General features: G+C 33.2%; 2 long non-coding RNA genes across 3 annotated transcripts in view; both read left to right on the plus strand.

Moving 5' to 3' along the window:
• Nucleotides 1-737, plus strand: part of LOC109585812 (uncharacterized) — a 1,646-nt gene extending 909 nt beyond the window's left edge. Inside the window, exons 2-4 of the long non-coding RNA XR_002186673.1 lie at nt 409-518; nt 623-652; nt 728-737. This is a non-coding gene — a long non-coding RNA (uncharacterized LOC109585812). The remainder of the gene's footprint in view (nt 1-408; nt 519-622; nt 653-727) is intronic.
• Nucleotides 738-4,447: 3,710 nt separating this feature from the next.
• Nucleotides 4,448-8,455, plus strand: LOC109585811 (uncharacterized). Of its 2 annotated transcripts, none has more exons than XR_002186671.1 (5): nt 4,448-4,526; nt 4,666-4,759; nt 4,821-4,905; nt 8,146-8,202; nt 8,347-8,455. It is a non-coding gene; the product is annotated as an uncharacterized LOC109585811 (long non-coding RNA). The 2 variants fall into 2 exon arrangements; XR_002186672.1 differs by lacking the exon at nt 8,347-8,455 and adding an exon at nt 8,247-8,264.
• The last annotated feature ends 446 nt before the right edge of the window (nt 8,456-8,901 follow it).

Below are 8,901 nucleotides of genomic sequence, written 5' to 3' on the forward strand. Positions count from 1 at the left end.
GAAATAATATTTTTGCAAACAGCATGTAATCTCCATCACGTAGCAATGAAAATTTACAATTTTGCCATTTTCATTTTTGCGACGAAGCAAAAAACGTGAAATTCACAAAAATTTGGCTACTCGAAAATTTCCCAGTATACGGTATTTCTCTTTGTAAGCTCCATAAGCTCCTTGCTGCAGCAGCCATTTTAACCGGTTATTAATAAATTAATTAGTCTGAGCATGGGCATTAGAGGCACCCATGCGTTTTGATAAACAAGGGTTACGGATAATCGGATTAAAGAGGTACGGATATTCGAGGACGTACTGTATCAGCAATTCCTCCACACAGATCTGCCATCATTTTACATATTAATGACACTATACTTGTATGTTTGCATATGCATGTACATGTATATTATCTCGTAGAGGATCTGTGTTACTGAGATGATACTAAGAAGAGATTCAGGAAGCTTTTATTAACGACTCCATTGAACCGTGTGTCAGCCAATGTGGCTTATTTTCTCAACTGTTTACTAGTAAGATATGCAGTGATAATAGTACACTAACAATACATTTGTACATAATGTACATGTAACTTTAATTTTGTCATTATTTGACTTCGCTCTTTTTTATTTTTTAGACTGATACTGAAGAGATTGTTTCTGATGAAGTAAGTACTGTACAGTACTATTGTCTCCTACTCTCCTGTTGTATCATTGGTCCTCTCACTCTCTCTCCCTCTCAGGTTGCTGCTACAAAAAAGTCCAAGATAAAGAAGGGAGGAGGAAGTGGTGGTGGTGGTGCCAGTGGTCCAGTCACTAAAACTACATCTGCTGGAAAAGGTATTGTGCTACATGTATATCTTTTACAGCATGTGTGACATACAGAGCATAATGTGCATTCACTCTACATGTATACTACTTTATGTATACTGTTTAATGTATACTGTTTACTACTTGTGGTGTTAGCAAAGTCTCTCTTCTCAGGGAATTCTGTAACAAAACAGGTTAGATGGCATCATACCTCATTAATATTCATTGACCGCACCCTTTATCAGGAGTACAGATTACATTGAAGGATTACAAATTTTCCTTGACTGCTTCATTCAATGAAGGTGATCTTGCCTGTATTGTACCTGTTGTTAAGCACACAGATTTTACAGTGAGACAAAACTTCATTTATTACTGCTTTGTACTGTCACTTTTGATACACAATATATACCGTAGTTTAGGGAATTTATGTGGTAGAAACTTTTGTGTTTTTAAATGATGCTGTTATTTAATTATACCAAATAAGACTGTGTCATGTATCATTGAATGTGGCATATAATTATGTAGGTGATCTAATTTTTTTTGGAATTCTAATCCAGTGAAATAAAAATCACAGTAAAAAAATTTCAGATTGACGGTATATTGTCTTTCACATGTATATGTGTACTTCAATCTTCAACAATTTTATTGTATTTCTAATTTTCTTTTTATCTTAAATTTTCTTTCCCTCAATCCCCCCAGCCTCTTGAAGCCTTTGGTTTGTATGAGTTGGCTCAGGTTCAGTTGCAGTCTAGTGAAGTTCCTCTTGACTATCTATCTGAAGCTGTGCAATTGTTTGCTAAAGTCTTTAGGCCACTACATGTCAACATAGCAAACTGTTATAAGTGAGTGGTGTCATTTAAGTACAAATATATTCCATTGTATTATTACATATAGAGTTATTGCACGAATTCATCATGCTCTAGGAGACAGTAAACTAATAAGTGGTGCATGTAACTACATGTATGTGCATGCCATGTACATGTTAATGTATCGACTGGTTCTACATGTAGTTTAGTTTAAATGACTGATACCAAGTTAAGATGTTATGCATGTTCTAAAGTCTATTCACTTTCACCTGATCCCTGGTTGTTATCAATTAATAATAAAAGCTGAATTTGATTTGGCTGTTCTAGCTGCGTAATTTTGGTCAAAGTATGTCATTGAGCTTACAGAGGGACATCCAAAAAAGACTAAGGCCTTGTCATTTTGATCCTTTCTTCTTTTCTAAGGACGGGAAGGACCTAGCAATTCTAATGGCACAAACAAAATTTCTAAATTCCTGAATTATCAATAGTTATTACAAACAAGCATAACAGTGTAAAAGTATTACTATAATTGATTTCACTACCTTGCATGTACAGCTGGGTTCTCATTAAAACTTAAATAGGTTTTCTCTACCTTCTAATCGATCAAGAAAGGTCTTGAGACTGTACATATGTTCTTTTGCTTAAAAACTTATAACTTTGTCCAATGTGTAAGCCACCATTTTGTTTGCTCTGACTACTTAAAGGAGTGTGGGAGGGTGTTTGCTAAGGCATATGAATTTTCTTATTTCTCCAATACAACATGTTTAGAAGAAATGTAAGTGTGGACATACAAATATACAAGCATCGCTTGTGGGTGAAATCAATTATACATGTAGGAACAACCATGGGACTACACCCCCAGGTCGTTAAAAATCACTAAGTCAAATGAAAGTCAACAGACTTTAGTTCAAAACGCTTTAAAACTTTATTAATATTTTAATTTCTTTACAAGGTAGCAATTAATTATTTACTCATTTGAAATTTAATTTTAAAGTGACTTGCTACATTTTATCTCTCTCTTTTTTCATCTTCAGGCAATATCATATCAGCACAAAACTGTCATTATGTATGAGAGACTGCTAGGAGTGGACCACTCCAGCTCTATATCAGCCTATGTTAGTTATTAATAACTGGCCACACACAATATTTATTATAAATTTATCGCACTATTAGTTCCCCACAAAGCATGCTAAGTGAGCTAAAAGGCATGCTTTATGAGCAGACAAGCCTTTGAAATTCATAAAAAATCCAAATTTGATCAGAATGAGCTCAAACTTTGATACATCATTAAGACATGTATATGTATCAGAAACATGTCTCTTGGAGCAATTTTTGGCAAAATTTGGTCAAGAACCAAATTCTTTGGTATTGGCCCTTTTTTAGCAAAATTTAAAAATTAATGAAAATCTGATTTTGATCAGAATGAGCTTCAACTTTCTGTACGACATATGGACATGTAGATCAGAAAATTATAAACACAGTGAATTTTCTCTTAAGTTGTTTTTGGCAAATTTTGGCCAAATATCATGTACCATGTCTTTGGTCCAATTTTAAAGCAAATTTTAAAATTTATAAAAATCCCAATTTTAATTAGAATCTGCTTAAAATTTTTACACAGTATAGAACTTCTATATGTTTCACAAAGTTTAATAAAATTTTACCTTTGCAATGTTTGATTCAATTTTGGGAAAATACATTGTGAAATATTTTATCAACATTTGGAACTTTAAAAATTCACTGAGACCATTATGTCAAAATCCTGTGGGAAACCATGATCATGATAATTTCAACGACTAAGCCCACCACTGATTTCTTTCTTTATATAGTTCCATTTGGCTTAGTATTGCTGTGGGGCTGAGAGGACTGTTGTGGCGTTGAGATTACTGTATAGAGTTAGGTATCTAATAATGTTAACACATGGTGAGGATAATCCTGAAATGTGACCCAATATGAGAAAACCAGGCTATCTGCGGGAATTATCAATTAGAGATATGGCTTCTTAAAGTTGTGACAGCGGTACCTTATCAAAACTGAGATTATACCATAAATATATTGTATAAGAAATTTCCTTTCATTTGATACCAAGTTTGCCCTAAAATAACTTAAAAGAGGTCATTTACAGACCTTTCTTTTTGTTGTGTACCATGTAAATAATGCAAGATATAATGATAAAAATGGCTGTAACTCAATTTCATTCATTTAGACTTGTTGTTGCATAAATAAGCATAACTTAGTACTAGATGTGTCAAATGACATGGAAAAAGGACCAAAAGTTAGGAAAAACTTTGCTTAATTAAGAAAAACATAAATCTCAATTTTCAATTTTGGAGCATATAGCCTGGTTTTCTCATATCGGGTCACAAATGTCTAATGTTGATGTAAGTATTGTTTTATCAATGTTCTCTTGTTTCATCATACACATGTACATGTATTGTTTAAAAGTATTGTAAATTTTGTATTATAACTGTTATTATTTATTTTAATTACATTTGTGACCATAATTGACAAAAGGTACCTTATGGCGGATTTTAAAATTCATCATTATGATGAAAAATATCAGCCTGTGAGTGCTTTGTTAGTCAACAATTGTTTCTAAAAGTTACATAGTAACTTTTTGCATCCTCTGGAGCAATTTTATGATGATTGGAGCTCAGGAAGTAGGATTTTTAAGGCTATAAAGACCAATTTTCCTATCCGCCATAAGGTACCTTTTGTCAATTATGGTCACATTTAGTAGTTTTACATTGGTTTAGTACTGAGTAATGCTGGTCATTATGCAGAAAGTAAGGCATATCTGGAAAGTGCTCTTAGATTACAAAGCAAGTGAGCTAGTATATAGAAATCAAGAGAATTAAGGCTGGCTATGTTTGTTCTTGTATCTGTTCATTAGGTTTCATGGAAGTCAATCAATTACTGTAGCCACAATGTTAGTAATGATAAGATACATGTACATGTATATCTTATCTTTTCCTTTTCTCCTTGTTTTGCCTCCTCCTTCCCTTCCTCCTCTCTCTTTCCCTCTCTCTCCATCCCTCTTTCTCTACCTCCCTCCCTCTCTTCTCTAGTCATCATCTTCTTGCCGACTCATAGACTCACATTGGAGCATTTGCTGAAGCTAAGCAATATAAGAGAAAAGCATACAATATCTATAGGACTAAAGTATGCAGTAATGTTAATACCAGGCCATCTAGGTTACTTAACTGTTTTCTCTCACATTTAGTTTGGCCCAGATCATGCACGTACTGTTCAGTCTTATAAAAAACGTGAGGTATATCACTGAAAAGCAAGTCTCTTATGACCAGACTGTAAGTGTAGTTGGCTAACTATTGCCAATGGTTAATTAAAGTTTTTTACCAAAATTATCTTGTTCATAAGTTGTCTTCATAAATTATAAATAATTATTGTTTCGGGAAAGAAAAAATTAATAGCAATGCCAAGTGTAAGTACTGGTAAATACCCAAATTCACACATAATGCGAATATCTATAGCCTGAGCTAATTATTATAAACACTTGATCTTTGTATATAGTTATTCATTCTACTGTATCAGATATTACAGGTACCAATATTGCACACTCAAAAATTTATTTTAATGCTGTCACCATAGTATGAAATTAATGTGGTAGAAATTTAGGTTTCAAAATTTTGTTGTCTAATTTTTACGTAGTAAAATTATTGAGTATGGCATGTAATTTTATGTGATAGAAATTAAAGGACAAAGCTGACTATGGCATGGTACAGCTTTCAGCTGTGCAATGCTTTTGCAGATACAAGTCAGCTTGATTTTATTGTATAATTGTTTTCCCTCCACTCACGACCTTAAGTGTACATTTCCTACATCCTTACCTTGCATGTGTATGCTATGCACCCCAATGCTCAAAATGAATAAATGAAGTAATCCAACAAGTCATACATGGCTTGCCTAAGCTGTGACTTAATAATCACATGCATTCCATGCTGTCTACATGTACACATTTAATATGCCTTTTAGTGAAACTTTGTTGAATCAATCATTTTCTAATAATTATAAATTTGATGAAATTTATCTCATTTAGCCTGAAATAAATTTTGCTGTTCATTCACACTATGACACTCAGTTTTTGTTAGTGGCATGCACTTGCACTGACACTATATACAATACTTCTCACTTTATTCAACACTATTATGACAATATGTACTGACACAAGCTTGCATTTGCAACTTGCATGAATAAATAGATCATTCTAGAGCCTTTTGTAATAGTAATCAATTTATTTGCTGTCACTACTCATACTGGATTACCCTATCTTTAATATTCTTGTACATGTACATAGTTAGCTTTGAAATAGCCTACATGTCAGTTAATTTTAACTAAAATTTACATTTAATATTACCATACACATTTTATGGCGACATATTTTGGTGCAAATGAGTTGTTCTGAGTCTACTCTGATTTGAACATGTACACTTATGCGTCCTGCCTTATCTACTGTAGATTGCCTAAATTTCTTTGCCAGTTTTTTGGTTGTTACATCATCTAATTGTTCAGCAGTGCAGAGTCATCATTAACTGTGAGTTAGTAGTAACTAGTAATGATTTAAGTATGCATGTACAGTTATAGATTCTGCTTCTACATGTACATGTACAAGATTGTTATTTTCAGTTTTAATAACAGTCCTGCCATTCTCACACCTAGCATTTAATACAGTTACTGTAACACACACATGCAGGTGATACCAGTCGTGGCACACAATATTCTTTAGAGAAATGTTGTAGCAGACAACACTTTGTGATGATTGATATTGAATTAGTATATTTTACATTAACGTGGCCTTCTCTAATAACTGCCTTTTATTTCTCGTTGACTTGTACTTATGATTAATATTTTTTGCTTTTTTTTTGTTTTTCTGTATTTTGTAAATGTGGTATGTGTGTGATGTTTGAGAGTACCGTTGTATGTGTGTACTATAATACCATTGTGTGATTGTGTTGTATGTACCATTGTAATAAAGATGAGAGTGTTTGGTTACATGTACATGTACATATCTTGTCCTACAGTCCCAGACTTTATATAATCCTCATTGTTCATTAATCTGTTTTATTTTTCTCTTTGTGTATTTTTGTTCTTTCTGTGTTATGTCTGTTTAATTTTTATCAGCTAAAATTAAACTCTCATTTGGTCTTATTTGATGCACAAATCAACAAGTAATTATTATGAAATTGGAGCTTTATGTGTTATTCTTTTTCAGAAGCTAGTAATGATAAACCAAAGTAGAAGAATGTAAAACATTAAAGGGCTCAGCCCCTGAGCCACTCTATTGTTATGCCGTATGACCCATCTTACTGCTAGCGAAGTCTTTGGACCGCAGTTTAGTCTAATCTTGCTGAGCATTTGCTGCAAATAAGCCCAGACATGCTGATAGCCACCATTTTAATTCATTGTGACCACACCCACTTTTAATGAAGATTAGGCTACTTAACTTTAGTATTAGTTGGACGACCCTATTCCCATACAGACAACATCTTTCTCGTCTTAGTGGGCTTCACTCAATTACGGTAAAAGTAACGTTAATTTTTAAAACCTCAAAGCAAAGTTTAAGGTCTTCCTAAAATCGTGTGCACTGTCACATTTACTATTAATATTTTTATCACACAAAATTGTTTCCTTAATACTATGCAATTATTAATTCATGTTATATTTAAGTTTTAATGTAAATTGCTGTGATGAATCAGATCCGTATTGTGTAGTCAATCTCTGACTGAAAGTGTATACTTGTGAAACAATACACGTTTTATGCAGTCACCACTTCTTTTGTATGAGTTAATTAATGTGTTCAGGCATACATGTTCAAGTAGGGCCACTACTGTAGTTAGAGAAAACTCAACGTAAAAATTTGTACTCTTTAATATTTTGTGGCTTTGCTCTAATACATTCATGTAATTTTCATTTTTGAAAATTAATTTACAATTTGGATAGTTTTAGTTCTTGAGCTTTCTGAGACCTTTTGTCAATGACTATACCAAGATATAGTATATAGTTTACTACATTACATAATTTAAAAATGACATTTAGTAACTCTTGTAAGACATTACAACATATTCTTTGATCAAATTAATATTAATAGTGCTTAAATTGGGTTTATTTTTGCTCTTTTAATTCACAGATTTATCTCAACTATCTGGCAATACGAACTACAAACATTGTTATTTTAATAGTAACATCTACATAGTCATAAATAATTGGCTATTGTCTTTACTGCTTTAGGTTTGCGCTTTGTTCCTTTTTTAGCACCAAAAATTACTTTTTTAGCATACTTTTTTAGCAGCAGTGAGTGGACAGGGCCGTCTGGGTCACCAATTTAGCGTATGAGTATGTGTGTTGCAGCTAGTGATAGGGAAGCAGATATGCTGCTTGCCATAGAGCGCTCACATTTACCTGGAATTGACTTGACACCCAAACACTTATCAATAATAAAACACAACATGCAATATAATATTAAGAGATATCATGAATATGCATGAGATGTGATGTCATGAGTTCACTACAAGTGTATCTATTGTTACTAGGAGAAGCAACTGATGGTGAGACTAGACCTGTAGGAAGAGGAACGGCTACACGTAATAGTGAGTTCTTTTATGCTAGCAGTAAGTGTATCTATTGTTACTAGGAGAAGCAACTAATGGTGATGCTAGAGCTGTAAGAACAGAAACAGCTACATGTAATAGTAAGTTTTTTACACTAGCAGGTAGTGTATCTATTGTTACTAGGAGAAGCAACTGATGGTGATACTAGAGCTGTAAGAAGAGAAACAGCTACACGTAATAGTAAGTTCTTTTATGCTAGCAGTGAGTAAGTGTATGTCTCGAGCTGTGTAGAATGAGGTACGCAGCTAGTACCAATAGCTCAAAATAATATCAGGGCAAAAGAGAGTGTATGTGTTTGCGAAAATTGTTACGTTTAAAGTTTAAGCTTACTGAGTAAAAGTTCTATTAATGATTGGCACCACCCATTTTGTGGCACTTGTTTTATCTAGGTAAACCATACTTTGCCATCTCATGAAACTGCAAAGTATTATAGTAATAGTTGCCCTTTATTTTGCATGATATAGTCTACCCAGGGCCCTTATCTCTCCCTTTCATAAATGCTCTGTTTCATTTCTGTCTTTTTGTGTGTTTTTCTTGTTCATGTCTTATTCTTATTTGAAAGCTAGTAATGATAAACTAAATGACTGTAATGTTAATTTGTACAACCTCAACTCAATGTCTGAGGTTTTCCTAAAAGTGTGTGCAACTCTATTATCATTTTTTATAACAAAAAAGAGA

This window comes from Amphimedon queenslandica, unplaced genomic scaffold (genome assembly GCF_000090795.2).
Source record: "Amphimedon queenslandica unplaced genomic scaffold, v1.1 AMPQUscaffold_13006, whole genome shotgun sequence".
In the NCBI taxonomy this organism is placed as follows: Eukaryota; Metazoa; Porifera; class Demospongiae; order Haplosclerida; family Niphatidae; genus Amphimedon; species Amphimedon queenslandica.